We start from the raw sequence: 16,973 nt of genomic DNA on the forward strand, positions 1-16,973 counted from the left end.
GTGCACACTTCAGCAGCACATATACTAAAATTGGGACCATACAAAGGAAATTAGCATGGCCCCTGTGGAAGGATGACACACAAATTTGTGAAGTGTTCCATATTTTCAAAATAAAATAAATCCCAACTAAAGTGGCCTTCCTTGTGGTCACTAGCAACTTCTTAGTTAACTGCCACATCCAAAAGCCTATTTTCAGTTAATGTACTTGATTATTCTGCAGCATTTGTTGCTTTGGGTAATTTCCCAGTCCTCACAACTCTTCTTTCCTGGCTTGAGACACCATTATCTTGTGGTTCTACTCTAATCATGCTTTATCTGTCCTGCTGGCTTCTTCTCTGACCACCATCTAAATGCTGGTTTTACACAAAAAAACCCAGGTGGAAAAAAATAAAATAAAAAAAAAAGTTAGCGCTGGGAGGCTGAGGCAGGTGGATTGCTTCAGCTCAGGAGTCAAGACCAGCCTGAGCCGAGTGAGACCTTGTCTGTAAAAATAGGCAGGCCTTGTGGTGGGCCCCTGTAGTCCCAGTTAGTAGAAAGGCTGAGGCAAGAGAATTGCTTAAGCCCAAGAGTTTGAGGTTGCTGTCAGCTATGATGCTACAGCACTCTACTGAGGCTAACAAAATGAGACTCTGTCTCAAATAAATAATTAAAAAATGGCCACGCACCGAGGCTCACATCTGTAATCCTAGCACTCTGGGAGGCCAGGACGGGTGGATTGCCTGAGCTCAAGAGTTCGAGACCAGCCTGAGCAAGAGGGAGACCCCATCTCTAAAAGTAGTCAGGCATTGTGGTAGACGCCTGTAGTCCCAGCTAATTGGGAGGCTGAGACAAGAGAAATACTTGAGCTCAAGAGTTTGAGGTTGCTGTGCGCTGTGACGACACAGCAGTCTACAAAGGGCAACAAGACTGTCTCAAAAAAAAAAAAAAAAAAAAGGTTCCGTTTTTATGTCCTTTCATCACTTTCCCTGTTCTCCCAGGGTGACTTTAATCATTACCCTTATACAACTTGTAAATCTTTCACCAACTCACATTTCTTGCTGGAGCTCCAATCCCACATTTCTTTGGGCACATATACACCCAGGTTACTTATATGCACCTCCAAAGTGGAACTTACTCTCTACCTCCACAATGTAGTTTCCATTTATCAGGGTTAGAGATCCTGTATGTTCAGCCTTTGAAACCTGACACTTTGGTAACGTCCTGTCTTAATCTGAAGTTCATTGGGATAACAAATGCTACCTCAGAAATATTTCTTGGAATGCCTCAGGCCAGCAGTTCAACACCAGCTTGGGCAAAACAGCAAGACCCTGTCCGTATAAATGAAAAAAATTTTCTTTTTTTTTTTTTATAGAGACAGAGTTTCACTTTATGGCCCTTGGTAGAGTGCCGTGGCCTCACACAGCTCACAGCAACCTCCAACTCCTGGGCTTAAGCGATTCTCTTGCCTCAGCCTCCCGAGTAGCTGGGACTACAGGCGCCTGCCACAACGCCCGGCTATTTTTTTTTTTTGGTTGCAGTTTGGCCGGGGCCGGGTTTGAACCCACCACCCTCGGTATATGGGGCCGGCGCCCTAACGACTGAGCCACAGGCGCCGCCCTAAATGAAAAAAATTTTCAAACTCAGCCAGGTTCAGTGGCACATGCCTGTAGTTGTAGCTACTCAGAAGGCTGAGTTAGGAGGATCCATTCCTTGAGCCTAGGAGTTGTAAGATGCAGTGATCAGGCCACTGCACTTTAGCCTGGGTGACAAAAATGAGACCCTGTCCCTTTAAAATATGTACACATATACACACACATATATACAGCTCCTCACCTTATTTGCCATCCAATTTCTTTTTTTTTTTTTTTGGCCAGGGCTGGGTTTGAACCCACCACCTCTGGCAATATGGGGCTGGCACCCTACCCCTTTGAGCCACAGGCGCCGCCCTTGCCATCCAATTTCAAAGCCAATATAATATAATGAGACTTTATATAACATCTTTCCCACCTGTATCTCCCATGTATCCTCCAATACAATCTTTTACTTCAAAATTTATTGGACCTCAGGTACCTGCAGAATAAACTTTAAACTTCTTGACCTGGACTGTAAGATATTTTGTAATTCAGCTGTTGCCTACTTTCCAGTCTCATGAAAAGCCTGACAGTTCTTCCTGTAATGTTCTTCATAAAACTGACTTCTCAGGGCGGCACCTGTGGCCTAGTTGGTAAGGCGCCGGCCTCATATGGTGGTGGGTTCAAACCCGGCCCCGGCCGAACTGCAACAAAAAAATAGCCAGGTGTTGTGGCGGGTGCCTGTAGTCCCAGCTAATTGGGAGGCTAAGGCAAGAGAATCGCTTAAGCCCAGGAGTTGGAGGTTGCTGTGAGCTGTATGATGCCACAGCACTCTACCGAGGGCCATAAAGTGAAACTCTGTCTCTACAAAAAAAAAACTGACTTCTCAGTCTCCCTGGGAGACCATAGGCCTACCTTTGTACTAATTCCTCAGCCTAGAATACTGTCAACATCCATAACCCACCCCTTTACCATTCCTATAAGTTTTTGCTCAAATTTTAGCTTCTCAGGCCAGCAAGGTGGCTGACACCTGTAATCTTAGCTCTTTAGGAGGCCAAGGCAAGTGGATTGCTTGAGCTCAGGAGTTCCAGACTAGCCTGAGCAAGAGCAAGACCCCATTTGTACTAAAAATAGAAAGCACTACTGGGCATTGTGGTAGACACCTATAGTCCCAGCTACTCAGGAGGCTGAGGCAAGAAGATTGTTTAAGCCCAAGAGTTTGAAGTTGTGTGAGCTATGATGCCATAGCACTCTACCCAGAGCAACAGAGTGAGACTGTCTCAAAATAAATAAATAAATAAATAAATAAAATAAAAATATCAGCCATTCTTTCACATAAAATATTATTCCAGGAAAACATGTAGGGCCAGGTGCAGTGGCTTAAGCCTGTAATCCCAGCACTTTGGGAAGCCAAGGAGGAAGGATCACTTTTTGAGACCAACCTGTGCAAGAACCAACACCAAAATGGAAAAAGGTGTGGTGTGATCCTTTTGCAGTTCATAAGATTGGGTTTTCATGCGCATGCATGAGATGTGCCTCCCACAAATCTTGTTATGACTTCAGCACATTACCCGTCTGACACGAAGAAATTTTAAAAAATTGAAAAAAAAATAAAAAGGTGTGGTGACACTCACCTGTTGTCCCAGCTACTCAGGAGGCTGAGGCAGAAGGACCACTTGAGCCCAGGAGTTTGAAGTATAGTGACCTAAGATGATGTCACTGCATCTTAGCCCAGGAAACAGAGCAAGACTCTGTCTCAAAAACAAAAATTTAAAAAGTGGCTATTTTGGCTCACAACTCAAACATCACATAAGTGCTTTCCATAAGCACTAAAAGCACTAAAACGTCTCTTTATAGAGACAACCAATGTACTTTTTTACATAACAAAAGTGATTTATGTATACTTCTCACTTTGTCACAAAGAATACGTGTATTATTAAAGACACAGGTACTCAAAGATTGAGAATTAATAAAACTAATACCAAGGACATTCTTAGGTGAAGGTGACTTTTTTTTTTTTTGTAGAGACAGAGTCTCACTTTATGGCCCTCGGTAGAGTGCCGTGGCCCCACCCAGCTCACAGCAACCTCCAACTCCTGGGCTTAAGCGATTCTCTTGCCTCAGCCTCCCGAGTAGCTGGGACTACAGGAGCCCGCCACAACACCCGGCTATTTTTTGGTTGCAATTTGGCCGGGGCCGTGTTTGAACCCACCACCCTCGGTATATGGGGCAGGCGCCCTACCGACCAAGCCACAGGGGCCGCCCCGGTGACTTTTCTCTTTTACCGATTTTAATTAAAAAACAAAGATTCTATTAAGAATACAGTTACCACAAGTAGAGTTTGGTGACAGGCACTAGCAGGTTTACCTACTGTTGATTTTTACACCACCAGTGCTGCTGTCAGTAGAGCAAAAAGGGCAAATAAAGTCTAAGTCTTTTTTTTTTTTTTGCATTTTTTTGTTTTTGTAGAGACAGAGTCTCACTTTACCGCCCTGGGTAGAGTGCCGTGGCGTCACACAGCTCACAGCAACCTCCAGCTCTTGGGCTTACGTGATTCTCTTGCCTCAGCTTCCTGAGCAGCTGGGACTACAAGCACCCGCCACAACACCCGGCTATTTTTTGTTGCAGTTTGGCCGGGGCTGGGTTTGAACCTGCCACCCTCGGTATATGGGGCCAGTGCCCTACTCACTGAGCCATAGGCGCCACCCCTTTTTTGCATTTTTTATTTCCATTTTATATTTGTATACATATTGTTAGAGGTCTGCCAGTTTTAATGATCTCATGACCAAATCAGCCTTTAGGGCAGTGTCTGCCTGTCCTCTGGTTTTACTTGCAATGTGACCAGGTTCATTATAATCTCAAAGGAGAAAAAAAAATGTTTAAAAAGGAGAAACAGGGCGGCGCCTGTGGCTCAGTCGGTAAGGCTCTGGCCCCATATACCGAGGGTGGTGGGTTCAAACCCGGCCCCGGCCAAATTGCAACCAAAAGATAGCCGGGCGTTGTGGCGGGCGCCTGTAGTCCCAGCTACTCGGGAGGCTGAGGCAAGAGAATCGCTTAAGCCCAGGAGTTGGAGGTTGCTGTGAGCTATGTGAGGCCACAGCACTCTACCGTGGGCCATAAAGTGAGACTCTGTCTCTACAAAAAAAAAAAAAAAAAAGGAGAAACAACAACAAAACAATATTATTCAGAGCATCCTAGTAATTTTTTTGTGCATGTACTTAGCTGTACATGTACTATAAGTAGTTGGTTCATGAGAGACAGTTAAAAAGTCCAAAGATAAAAGGTTTCTTTTCTCTTTTTTTTTTTTATTATTGAGATTCATTGAGGGTTAGAAGAAGCCAGGTTACACTGATTGCATTTGTTAGGTAAAGTCCCTCTTACAATTGTGCCTTGCCCCCAAAAGGTGTCATAAACCCAGACTCCACCTCCCTCCCTCCTTCCCTCTCTCTGCTCTCCCTTTTCTCCACTCCCCACTGTGTCATTGTCATTAATTTCCTCATATCAAAATTGAATACATAGGATTCATGCTTCTCCATTCTTGTGATGCTTTACTAAAAATACTGTAAAGTCTAAGTCTTATGAAATAGTTTTGACCTCATGGACTCTCAAAAAAATCTCCAGATCCTGGAGTATGCTGACCACACCTTCTGAACAGGCTGTTCTGAGCCTGTTTCACATCTTATTTTTTTTTTCAAGCTGTCGCCTGGGTAGAGTGCCGTGGCATTATAGCTCACAGCTATCTCCAACTCAGGCTCAGGTGATCCTCTTGCCTCAGTTTTTCTATTTTTAGTAGAGATGGGGGTCTCACTTTTGCTCAGGCTGGTCTCAAACTCATGAGCTTAAGCAATCCACCTGTCTCAGCCTCCCAGAGTGCTAGGATTACAGGCATAAGCTACAGCACCCAGCCTGTTTTACATCTTACAATTTTGATAATCATGCCAATGTCTTAGAATTGCTGTGATAGTAAATAATGTATGTAAAGCACCCAGCACAAAATCTAAAATACAGAAGGAACGAGGGAACACCCTAAATGTTTCTTTTTTGTTTTCAGAGAACTTACAGGTTAGTGAAAGAAAAAACAACAGATGTACAGCAGCGCTTGTAGCTCAGTGGGTAGGGCACCGGCCACATACACCAAGTCTGGTGGGTTTAAACCTGGCCCAGACCAGCTAAAACAATGACAACTACAACAACAAAAAAAATAGCCAGGGGCGGCACCTGTGGCTCAGTCGGTAAGGCGCTGGCTCCATATACTGAGGGTGGGGGGTTCAAACCCGGCCCTGGCCGAACTCCAACAACAAAAAAAATAGCCGGGTGTTGTGGTGGGCGCCTGTAGTCCCAGCTACTCAGGAGGCTGAAGCAAGAGAATTGCTTAAGCCCAGGAGTTGGAGGTTGCTGTGAGCGGTGTGATCACGGCACTCTACCAAGGGCCATAAAGTGAAACTCTGTCTCTACAAAACAAAAAAAAAAAAAGAAATAGCCAGGCGTTGTGGCAGGCGTCTGTGGTCCCAGCTACTCGGGAGGCTGAGGCAAAAGAATCACTTAAGCCCAAGAGTTTGAGATTGCTGTGAGCCATGACGTGATGGCACTCCACCCAGGGCCACAGCTTGAGATTTTGTCTCACCAAAAAAAAAAAAAAAAAATAGACGTACGTGCAAAGTAAGAGTCTACACAAGTAGACTGTTCATGTTTTGTTTTGTTTTTTTTGTCCCTTGAGTCATAAGGCTGTTCATGTTTTCTTAAGTGAGTGAGTCAAGAGAGGTTTAATGAAACTCCTATTTCCTTTAGAAATTTTCAGAAGGCAGGACACAGTGGCTCACACCTGTAATCCTAGCACTGTGGAAGGGCAGGGTGGGTGGACAGCTTGAGGTCAGGAGTTCAAGATCAGCCTGAGCAAGAGCTGTTGTCCAGGGTGGAGTGCAATGACCCAATCATAGCACATTATAATCTAGAACCCCTGGCTCAAGGGATCCTCCCACCTCTTCTCGCCAGTAGCTAGGGTTACAGGTGTCTAATGCCACACCAGCCAATTTTTTACATTTTTTATGTAGAGAGGTCTCATTTTGTTGCCCAGGCTGGTCTGAAGTAATCCTTCTGCCAGGGCCTCCAAAAATACTGGCATTATAGGCATAAGCCTCTGTGCTCCCACCTCTCAAATTTAGTTTTCTAATGTTTTGTAAAGTATCAATATAACCTGTCATTACGGAGTATTTCTTTTTTTTTTTTTTTTTTTTTTGGCCGGGGCTGGGTTTGAACCCGCCACCTCTGGCATATGGGACCGGCGCCCTACCTGCTGAGCCACAGGCGCCGCCCCTTTTTTTTTTTTTATTATTATTTTTTTTTTTGTAGAGACAGAGTTTCACTTTATGGCCCTCGGTAGAGTGCCGTGGCCTCACACAGCTCACAGCAACCTCCAACTCCTAGGCTTAAGCGATTCTCTTGCCTCAGCCTCCCGAGTAGCTGGGACCACAGGTGCCCGCCACAACACCCAGCTATTTTTTGGTTGCAGTTTGGCCGGGGCTGGGCTTGAACCCGTCACCCTCGGTATATGGGGCCGGCGCCCTACCGACTGAGCCACAGGCGCCGCCCCCGGAGTGTTTCTTTTTAATCATGTTGGGTTGATGCTGACTTTGTCTTTTTCCTTCAAGACTGCTGCTTAGCTTAAGAAGCATCTAAGCCAAGTGCTCATTTAAAATGAAGATATATACATTTACCAGTTTATTATAAAAGATGTTATAATACAAAAGAGGGCGGCGCCTGTGGCTCAAGAAGTAGGGCGCCGGTCCCATATGCTGGAGGTGGCGGGTTCAAACCTAGCCCTGGCCAAAAACCAAAAAAAATAAAAAAATTAAAATAAAAAAAATACAAAAGATACGGGTTAAGAGATGAAGGCAAGGTATGGAGAAAGAAATTCAGAGCTTCCACTCTCTCCTGGGCTTGGAACTTCTACTGTTCAGCTATTTAGAATCTCCAAATACCATAAATGTTTTACTCAGTATAGTCCATTCTGTGATAGATGTCAATTTTATAGAACATTCACCTAACACCAAACTCAAAATTCAATCACAATTTGCAACATTTCATTCAGAATATGCGTCTCAACCATTCTCCAGTTGCCTACTTCTTTAAATTAGGAGGGTTTTGTGTGTTTGCGGTCAAATATCCGTAACATAAAATTGACCATTTTAAACACCTCTGTCACCCTGGGTAGAGTACCGTGGCATCATAGCTCATCGTAGGTTTTGTGTGTTTGTGGTCAAATATCCATAACATAAAATTGACCATTTTAAACACCTCTGTCGCTCTGGGTAGAGTACCATAGCATCATAGCTCACAGCAACCTCAACTTCTTGGGCTCAAGAGTTCCTCCTCTTGCCTCAGTATTCGGAGTAGATGGGACTACAAGCACCCGCCACACGTTCGGCTAATTTTTGTTTTTTTCCATTTTTAGTAAAGACCTCATTCTTGTTCAGGCTTGTCTCCAACTCCTGAGCTCAAGCAATCCACTGGTTTCGGCCTCCTAAAGTGCTAGGATTACAGGCGTGAGCCACCGCGCAGTACTTTTAACCAGTTCTTTTTTTTTTTTTTTTTGAAACAGAGTCTCAAGCTGTCGCCCTGGGTAGAGTGCTGTGGAGTCACAGCTCAGACAGCAACCTCAAACTCTTTGGGCTTACGATTCTCTTGCCTCAGACTCCCAGGTAGCTGGGACTACAGGCACAGGCCACAACGCCCAGCTATTTTTGTTGTCATTGAGGTTTTAGCAGGCCTGGGCTGGGTTTGAACACGCCAGCCTCAGTGTATGCGGCCGGCACCCGATGCCGTGCATCTATCGTTTTTTTTCTTTCACTAATCTTTTTTTTTTTTTTTTTTTTGTAGAGACAGAGTCTCACTTTATGGCCCTCGGTAGAGTGCCGTGGCCTCACACAGCTCACAGCAACCTCCAACTCCTGGGCTTAAGCGATTCTCTTGCCTCAGCCTCCCGAGTAGCTGGGACTACAGGCGCCCGCCACAACGCCCGGCTATTTTTTTGTTGCAGTTTGGCCGGGGCCGGGTTTGAACCCGCCACCCTCGGTATATGGGGTGGTATATGGGGCCGGCGCCTTACCGACTGAGCCACAGGCGCCGCCCTTCTTTCACTAATCTTTTTTTTTTTTTTTTTTTTGTAGAGACAGAGTCTCACTGTACCGCCCTCGGGTAGAGTGCCGTGGCCTCACACAGCTCACAGCAACCTCCAGCTCCTGGGCTTACGCGATTCTCCTGCCTCAGCCTCCCGAGTAGCTGGGACTACAGGCGCCCGCCACAACGCCCGGCTATTTTTTGTTGCAGTTTGGCCGGGGCCGGGTTTGAACCCGCCACCCTCGGCATATGGGGCCGGCGCCCTACTCACTGAGCCACATTCAGTGGCGTTAGGGGCATTCAAGGCAGAATCAATTCCTTTTGAGACTCTGCATTTCCGTAGATGTCTTTTTCTACTTCACATACTTATTATCCCAAAGTTTTTATCACCAGTTTATTTAACGGCATATCCTACAGACTAGGTGCAGTGATTATAGAAAAAGAAAATTTCAGGCTTGGCGCCTTTAGCTCAGCGGCTAGGGCGCCAGCCACATACACTGAAGCTGGCGGGTACGAATCCAGCTCAGACCTGCTAAACACCAATGACAACTACAACCGAAAAATAGCCGTGCGCCGTGGCGGGCGCCTGTAGTCTCAGCTACTTAGGACGCTGAGGCAAGAGAATCGCTGAAGCCCAAGACTTTGAGGTTGCTGTGAGCTGTGACGCCATGGCGACAGAGTGAGACTCTGTCTCAAAAAAAAAAAAATAAGAAAGAAAAAAAAGAAAAATAAACTTTCAGTCCGGTATATACCTACTCAGGTAAACGCTTACAAACCCATTTCTGTAACTTACCTTCCTGGCAAGGTCCCGCGAGAAGTGTCGCGAGAGGCTCTTAAACAAGGTAGGGGTGGAGCTCAACCTTCGGCATATTCCCAGAAGCCTCAGCGAGTTTCTGAATCTCTAACTGCGCATGTTCTCGCGCAGACGTACTAGGCATTCCTTAACATCCGGTGTAAGGTATAAATACTGATGCTGTGCGGTCAGGCAGCCTTTTGGAAAGTGATTCGCAATTGTTCCGTTTGTGGTCTGGTAAGGGATTTTTGTTTGCGTCTATCCTCAGCCGCGTACCTTGGTTTGGGAACTAGGTTTCCTCATGAGGATCATACTGTAGAGGAAAGTTTTGCCTACTGCGGTGGTGTTCGTACGTGAGTTCGGTGCGGGCCGCGGAGACCAGGGCCTACTCGGCTGCAGCCCGACTCGCGGAGATGCTAAATGTGTTGCACCACCTCTTTCCCAGTGCTGCCTGTTAACGCTGTTTGTCTTCCTCTCAGTAGGTGCAATCCCCATCCCATTCGGAGAATTTTCATTCTCTGGTAAATGGATCCAATTTTCCCATTTGTCTTTTTGTAATGCGTGTAGTTGAACGACTCCACGTACCCAATTTCACTGTAATTTTGACATTACCTCACGCATGGTACTGTAAGATTTCTAGATTATTTTGGGATCTCTGAAAATTAAAACTGCTGATACAGGACAGATGATCCGTTTTGAAAACGAATTTTGGTTTTGCTTTTTGATACTGGGAAGAGGGAAAGCCTGTTACCTAGTTGTATGGGAAACTAGACTACAACGTGGATACACCCGGGAGGTCACTCTCCCCGGGCTCTGTCCAAGTGGCGTAGGGGAGCATAGGGCTCCGCCCGGTGATGTACAGTCCCTTTCCACAACGTTGGAGATGAAGCTGGGCCTTGAGTCTGCGCCTGCATATTCCTACGACTTCCCAGAGTCCTGTGGACAATGACTGGGGAGACAAACCATGCAGGAAACAGCCTTTTAGACCACTCAGTATTCATCTTAATTCATCTCCAGTTTACTTCTTGATAGACTAATACCTTGTTTTGCAGAATTTGCTAATGATTCCATTAACTCCTGAGGTAAGTAGATTTGGTCTGAATTTATTTTGGCTTATTGATGTTAATCAACATTCTCTATAATAAAACTAGGAGTGAGCTAACCCCTGTTTTAGTCAAGAGTTACCATTCAGTCATTCTGAGCTCAAAACTCTTGTTTGATGTATGCAAACAAACATAGACATCGAATATGTTTTACGGGGTGATGTTTAGAAATAATACTACATTGATAACTGAAGTTTGTTACTAATTAGTTTCCAACGTGGATACCTTGGGAGGTCACTCTACCCAGGCTCTGTCCAAGTGGCATTAGGGGAGCATAGGGCTCCGCCCCATGATGTAGAGTCCCTTTCCACAATGTTGGAGAGGAAGCTGGGCCTTGAGTCTGCACCTGCATATTCCTACGACTTCCCAGAGTCTGTGGACAATGACTGGGGAGACAAACCATGCAGGAAACAGCCTTTTAGAGCACCCAAGCTTGATCTTAACTCATCTTCAGTTTACTTACTGATTGATTAATGTCTTATTTTGCAGAATAAGCTAATGATTACAATAACTCCTGGGGTAAGTAAATCTACTCTGAATTGAATTTAGATTATTGATGTATTACATTTTTTGTAATAGAACCATGAGGGAGGTGACGCCTGTTCAAGGAAGTCAAGAGCTACCGCTATGACATTTAATCATTCTGAACTCAAAACTCGTTTGATATATGCAAACATGGACATTGAAAATGTTTTAAAGGGTGATGCTTAGAAATACTACATTGATGACTGAGCGAAGTTTCTTTTTTTTTTTTTTTTTTTTTATAGAATACCCACAGGTATGGGGTATTCTTTTTTTTCTTTTTTTTTTTTTTTTTTTTTTTTTTTGTAGAGACAGAGTCTCACTTTATGGCCCTCGGTAGAGTGCCGTGGCCTCACACAGCTCACAGCAACCTCCAACTCCTGGGCTTAAGCGATTCTCTTGCCTCAGCCTCCCAAGTAGCTGGGACTACAGGCGCCCGCCACAACGCCCGGCTATTTTTTGGTTGCAGTTTGGCCGGGGCCGGGTTTGAACCCGCCACCCTCGGTATATGGGGCTGGCGCCTTACCGACTGAGCCACAGGCGCCGCCCAGACTGAGCGAAGTTTCTTACTAATCAGAAGTGTTCCAACGTGGATACCCTGGGAGGTCACTCTACCCAGGCTCTGTCCAAGTGGCATAGGGGAGCATAGGGCTCTGCCCCGTGATGTACAGTCCCTTTCCACAACGTTGGAGATGAAGCTGGGCCTGAGTCTGCGCCTGCATATTCCTACGACTTCCCAGAGTCCTGTGGACAGTGACTGGGGAGACAAACCATGCAGGAAACAGCCTTTTATAGAGCACTTAGTATTCATCTTAATTCATCTGCAGTTTACTTCTTGATAGACTAATATCTTGTTTTGCAGAATTTGCTAATGATTCCATTAACTCCTGAGGTAAGTAGATCTGGTCTGAATTTATTTTGGCTTATTAATGTTAATCAACATCTGTAATAGAACTAGGTGTGAGCCAATCCCTGTTTTAGTCAAGAGCTACCTCTGAGACAATTTAATCATTCTGCGTTCAAAACTCGTTTGATATATGCAAACATAGACATTGAATATATTTTACAGGGTCATGTTTAGAAATACTACAATGATGGGCAGCGCCTGTGGCTCAGTGGGTAGGGTGCTGGCCCCATATACCAAGGGTGGTGAGTTTGAACCCGGCCAAGCTGCAACAACAACAAAAAAATAGCCAGGCGTCGTGGCGGGCATCTGTAGTCCTAGCTACTTGGGAGGCTGAGACACAGGAATCCCCTAAGCCCAGAAGTTGGAGGTTGCTGTGATGCCACGGCAGTCTACCAAGGGCGACACAGTCAGACTGTGTCTCAAAAAAAAAAATAAATAAAATACTACATCGATGACTGAAGTTTGTTACTAATCAGAAGTGTTCCAACGTGGATACCCTGGGAGGTCACTCTACCCAGGCTCTGTCCAAGTGGCATAGGGGAGCATAGGGCTCTGCCCCGTGATGTACAGTCCCTTTCCACAACGTTGGAGATGAAGCTGGGCCTTGAGTCTGCGCCTGCATATTCCTACGACTTCCCAGAGTCCTGTGGACAGTGACTGGGGAGACAAACCATGCAGGAAACAGCCTTTTAGACCACTCAGTATTCATTTTAATTCATCTGCAGTTTACTTCTTGATAGACTAACATCTTGTTTTGCAGAATTTGCTAATGATTCCATTAACTCCTGAGGTAAGTAGATTTGGTCTGAATTTATTTTGGCTTATTGATGTTAATCAACATTCTCTATAATAAAACTAGGAGTGAGCTAACCCCTGTTTTAGTCAAGAGTTGCCATTCAGTCATTCTGAGCTCAAAACTCTTGTTTGATATATGCAAACATAAACATAGACATCGAATATGTTTTACGGAGTGATGTTTAGAAATAATACTACATTGATGACTGAAGTTTGTTACTAATCAGAAGTTCCAACATGAATACCCTGGGAGGTCACTACCCAGGCTCTGTCCAAGTGGCATAGGGGAGCATAGGGCTCCACCCCATGATGTACAGTCCCTTTCCACAATGTTGGAGAGGAAGCTGGGCCTTGAGTCTGCACCTGCATATTCCTACGACTTCCCAGAGTTCTATGGATAGTAACTGGGGAGACAAACCATGCAGGAAACATGTACTGTACTACACTTTCAGGTTAAAGGATGATCTTTGAGAAGCTTATCATTATTTCTTTTCCTTTAGGAAAGAACTGTACAGGGTGTCCATAAAGTTCTTACGCAATTTGAAATAGTTTGACTTTGTAAGTATACGTGATAGAATTTGTTAAAAGGATTAGAGGGCTTGATGTATCTATTTTTGTGTGTATGTGTCTAGAAATTTTATTTTTAGAAGTGTAATTTAAAAATTAATTACTTTTCAGAATCATGGACCTATGGCTTCACTAGAAGAGAATAGAAAACTGTGTTCTTTGGTTGAACTAAAATCTGCCGCTGCTGTCCAAAGAAGTTTTAGAACTCATTACAAGAAGGAAGGACAAATTTAAAGAAACAGGCTCTGTCAATGATACGCCATGGTCTGGTAGGCCACGTATTAGTGAAGGAACTGTAGCATCTGTAGAAGAAACCATTCAGGCAAATCCAAGAAAGTCATTAAGACAGGAATCCCTAGAACTGAGGCTTCCAAATTCTGCTGTACAAGAAGATTCTGCGGGCAAGACTTCACATGAAAGCATATAAAATTCAAGTGCATCAAATGTTAGAAAGAGGATTATCATACACAGCTTTCTGTCACCAGTTCTTTATGTTTCTTTTTGTTTTTTTTTTTTTTTAATAGATATTTATTTATTTATTGTGGGTTTTTGCCGGGGCTGGGTTTGAACCCACCACCTCGGGCATATGGGACTGGTGCCCTTCCCCTTTGAGCCACAGGTGCCGCCCTCTGTCATCAGTTCAATGAAAAACTTAGCAATGATGCATTTTTGAGTAATTTGATGATCTCCAATGAAGCAACATTCCTCATTAGTGGCAGAGTCAACAGGCATAATTGTCATATTTGGGGAACTGAAAATCCACATGAGTCTGTTGAACATGAAAGAGATTCTCCCAAAGTTAATGTGTAGTGTGTTTCGGGCAAAAATCAGTCATAGGACCCTTCTATTTTGAAGGGGGTGTTAATGGTGATAGCTATTTAGAAATGCTGCAAAATTATTTATTCCTTAGCTTGAAGAATTAGGACTGATACAGAATATAATGTTCCAACAAGATGATACTTCTTGTTGCATTGCTTTGCATGTTAGACAGTTTATTTATTTTTTTTTTTTTTGTAGAGACAGTCTCACTTCATGGCCCTCGGTAGAGTGCCATGGCCTCACATAGCTCACAGCAACCTCCAACTCCTGGGCTTAAGCAATTCTCTTGCTTCAGCCTCCCAAGTACCTGGGACTACAGGCGCCCGCCACAACGCCCGGCTATTTTTTGGTTGCAGTTTGGCCAGGGCTGGGTTTGAACCCGCCACTCTCGGTATGTGGGGCCGGCGCCTTACCGACTGAGCCACAGGCGCCGCCCACAGTTCCTACATTAGAAATTCCCTAAGAGATGGATTGGAAAAGGTGGACCATTTTCCTGGCCTCCACATTTGCCAGATTTAACTCCATTGAGTTTCTTTTTATGGGGACATGTGAAAGCTAATGTTCAACCAAGTCATCTTTAGAAAATTTGCAAGCTAGGATAACAGATGTGATTGCTGATAATACTGAAAATCAGCTTGAAAATGTTTCTGAGAATAACTGGCTTATTGTACCCTCAATGAATCCCCAACAATTAAAAAAAAAAAATGTTTCTGAGAACTACAGAATCGTATCACCCTTTGTATTGGTAATGTTGAAAATTAACAAGAGCAATAAATGTTTTTTATGGTTTTTATCCTTTTTACAAATTCCATCATACATTTACAAAGTTACAACTATTTTAAATTGCACATGAACTTTCTGGATACCCTGTATTTCACTTTTGGGCATTGATAGTATTTATTTCATCCTTTAATTACCAAAAGATTGATAAATGGAGACCAGAGAGGGTTATTTATCCTTTGACACAGTCTCACGACATCACTCTCAGAGTGCTGTGGGATCACAGGTCACAGCAACCTCAAAGCTCTTGGGCTTACACGATTCTCTTGACTCAGCCTCCCAAGTAGCTGGGACTACAGGCACCCCACACGCACACAGTGCCTGACATTTTGTTGGGTTTTTTTTGTAGAGACAGTTTCACTTTATTGCCCTCAGTAGAGTGCCTTGGCGTCACAGCTCACAGCAACCTCCAACTCCTGGGCTTAGGCGATTCTCCTGCCTCAGCCTCCCAGCTAGCTGGGACTACAGGCACCCACCACAACGCCCAGTTATTTCTTTTTGTTGCAGTTTGGCCAGGGCTGGGTTTGAACCCGCCACCCTCGGTATATGGGGCCAGCGCAGCAGGTCCAGGCTGGGTTCAAATCCCCCATCCCCGGCGTATGTAGCCAGCACCCTAACCACTGGTCTTCGGGCACCAAACCTCAGGGTTTTTTTAATCTTTGGCACATGACTAGAAAAACTGCATACATGTACCTTTTAAAAAATTTGTCCACTAAACAAAAGTCTGCTGAAGATACTGATAACGGGAATTGCTTTAAAATTCAGGTTTTTATGGCACCCCATCATAATGACAACCTTATGCCCAATTCCAGGTGGGGCTATATGTTAGTGTTTATGATAAAATGTGGTCATGGCCTATGAAGTCATAACACTACGATTGCTTAGCTTTCTGGTTTTGATCATGTCTAGTGTATGGATCTGAACTTTGCCTCAAAACCTGTATTTTATTTTATTTTATTTTATTTTATTTTTTTTGGCTGGGGCTGGGTTTGAACCCGCCACCTACAGCATATGGGGCCAGCACCCTACTCCTTTGAGCCACAGGTGCCCCCAAAACTTTTTTTTTTTTGTAGAGACAGTCACTGTACCGCCCTCGGTAGAGTGCCATGACGTCACACAGCTCACAGCAACCTCCAGCTCTTGGGCTTACACAATTCTCTTGCCTCAGCCTCCCGAGCAGCTGGGACTACAGGCACCCGCCACAACGACCGGCTATTTTTTGGTTGCAGTTTGGCCGGGGCTGGGCTTGAACCCACCACCCTCGGTATATGGGGCTGGCGCCCTACTCACTGAGCCACAGGTGCCGCCCAAAACTATATGTTTTTAAGAATTAAAGATTACAGGGGCAGTGCCTGTGGCTCAGTTAGTAGGGCGCCCATATACCAATGGTGGCAGGTTCAAAACCAGCCCCAGCCAAACTGCAACAACAAAAAGCCGAGCATTATGGCAGGTGCCTGGAGTCCCAGCTAGTCGGGAGGCTGAGGCAAGAGAATCGCCTAAGCCCAGAAGTTGAAGGTTGCTGTGAGCTGTGACGTCGTGGCACTCTGCCATGGGCGATAAAGTAAGATTGTCTGAAAAAAAGATTGAGGTATTTATGTGTGATTCTTTTTTATGTGAAAATAAATGCTGTGGTGGTATTAGCCAAGATACTTTGGTGCTGCTTTTGAAAACTACATACAACCTGATTGGTTCTTCAGTACTAACGATCGTGGCCTGGGTGGCGCCTGTGGCTCAGTCAGTAAGGTGCTGGCCCCATATACCAAGGGTGGCGGGTTCAAACCCGGCCCCGGCCAAACTGCAACCAAAAAATAGCCGGGCATTGTGGCGGGCGCCTGTAGTCCCAGCTACTCGGGAGGCTGAGGCAGGAGAATCGCCTAAGCCCGGGAGTTGGAGGTTGCTGTGAGCTGTGTGAGGCCACGGCACTCTACCAAGGGCCATAAAGTGAGACTCTGTCTCTACAAAAAAAAAAAAAAAAAGATCGTGGCCTAGTGCGGAATAGGCCCAGCTACTCGGGAGGCTGA

The 16,973-nt window shown here is 44.9% G+C and overlaps 1 protein-coding gene, 6 non-coding genes and 1 pseudogene across 9 annotated transcripts in view; all 8 read left to right on the plus strand.

The window, feature by feature from the left end:
• On the plus strand, positions 1-107 carry LOC128575650 (U6 spliceosomal RNA). Its single transcript, XR_008377073.1, has one exon. It is a non-coding gene; the product is annotated as a U6 spliceosomal RNA (small nuclear RNA).
• Positions 108-3,034: 2,927 nt separating this feature from the next.
• Positions 3,035-3,131, plus strand: LOC128575732 (uncharacterized; annotated as a pseudogene).
• A 6,483-nt stretch (positions 3,132-9,614) lies between these two features.
• RCC1 (regulator of chromosome condensation 1) overlaps positions 9,615-16,973 on the plus strand; it is a 37,259-nt gene continuing 29,900 nt past the window's right edge. The window contains exons 1-3 of one of the 3 annotated variants that reach the window (XM_053576216.1): positions 9,615-10,541; positions 11,052-11,081; positions 11,947-12,781. The gene's annotated coding sequence lies outside the window, so the exon portion shown is untranslated. Of the gene's footprint in view, positions 11,082-11,391; positions 12,782-16,973 lie in introns of those variants that run through there. The other 2 variants (XM_053576217.1, XM_053576218.1) reach the window with 2 other exon arrangements.
• On the plus strand, positions 10,234-10,438 carry LOC128575678 (small nucleolar RNA SNORA73 family). The gene has a single exon (XR_008377092.1). It is a non-coding gene; the product is annotated as a small nucleolar RNA SNORA73 family (small nucleolar RNA).
• On the plus strand, positions 10,775-10,978 carry LOC128575680 (small nucleolar RNA SNORA73 family). The gene has a single exon (XR_008377094.1). It is a non-coding gene; the product is annotated as a small nucleolar RNA SNORA73 family (small nucleolar RNA).
• LOC128575677 (small nucleolar RNA SNORA73 family) lies at positions 11,669-11,871 on the plus strand. The gene has a single exon (XR_008377091.1). It is a non-coding gene; the product is annotated as a small nucleolar RNA SNORA73 family (small nucleolar RNA).
• LOC128575676 (small nucleolar RNA SNORA73 family) lies at positions 12,475-12,678 on the plus strand. The gene has a single exon (XR_008377090.1). It is a non-coding gene; the product is annotated as a small nucleolar RNA SNORA73 family (small nucleolar RNA).
• Positions 13,019-13,220, plus strand: LOC128575679 (small nucleolar RNA SNORA73 family). Its single transcript, XR_008377093.1, has one exon. It is a non-coding gene; the product is annotated as a small nucleolar RNA SNORA73 family (small nucleolar RNA).

Source organism: Nycticebus coucang, chromosome 22, assembly GCF_027406575.1.
Source record: "Nycticebus coucang isolate mNycCou1 chromosome 22, mNycCou1.pri, whole genome shotgun sequence".
NCBI classification, from domain to species: domain Eukaryota; kingdom Metazoa; phylum Chordata; class Mammalia; order Primates; family Lorisidae; genus Nycticebus; species Nycticebus coucang.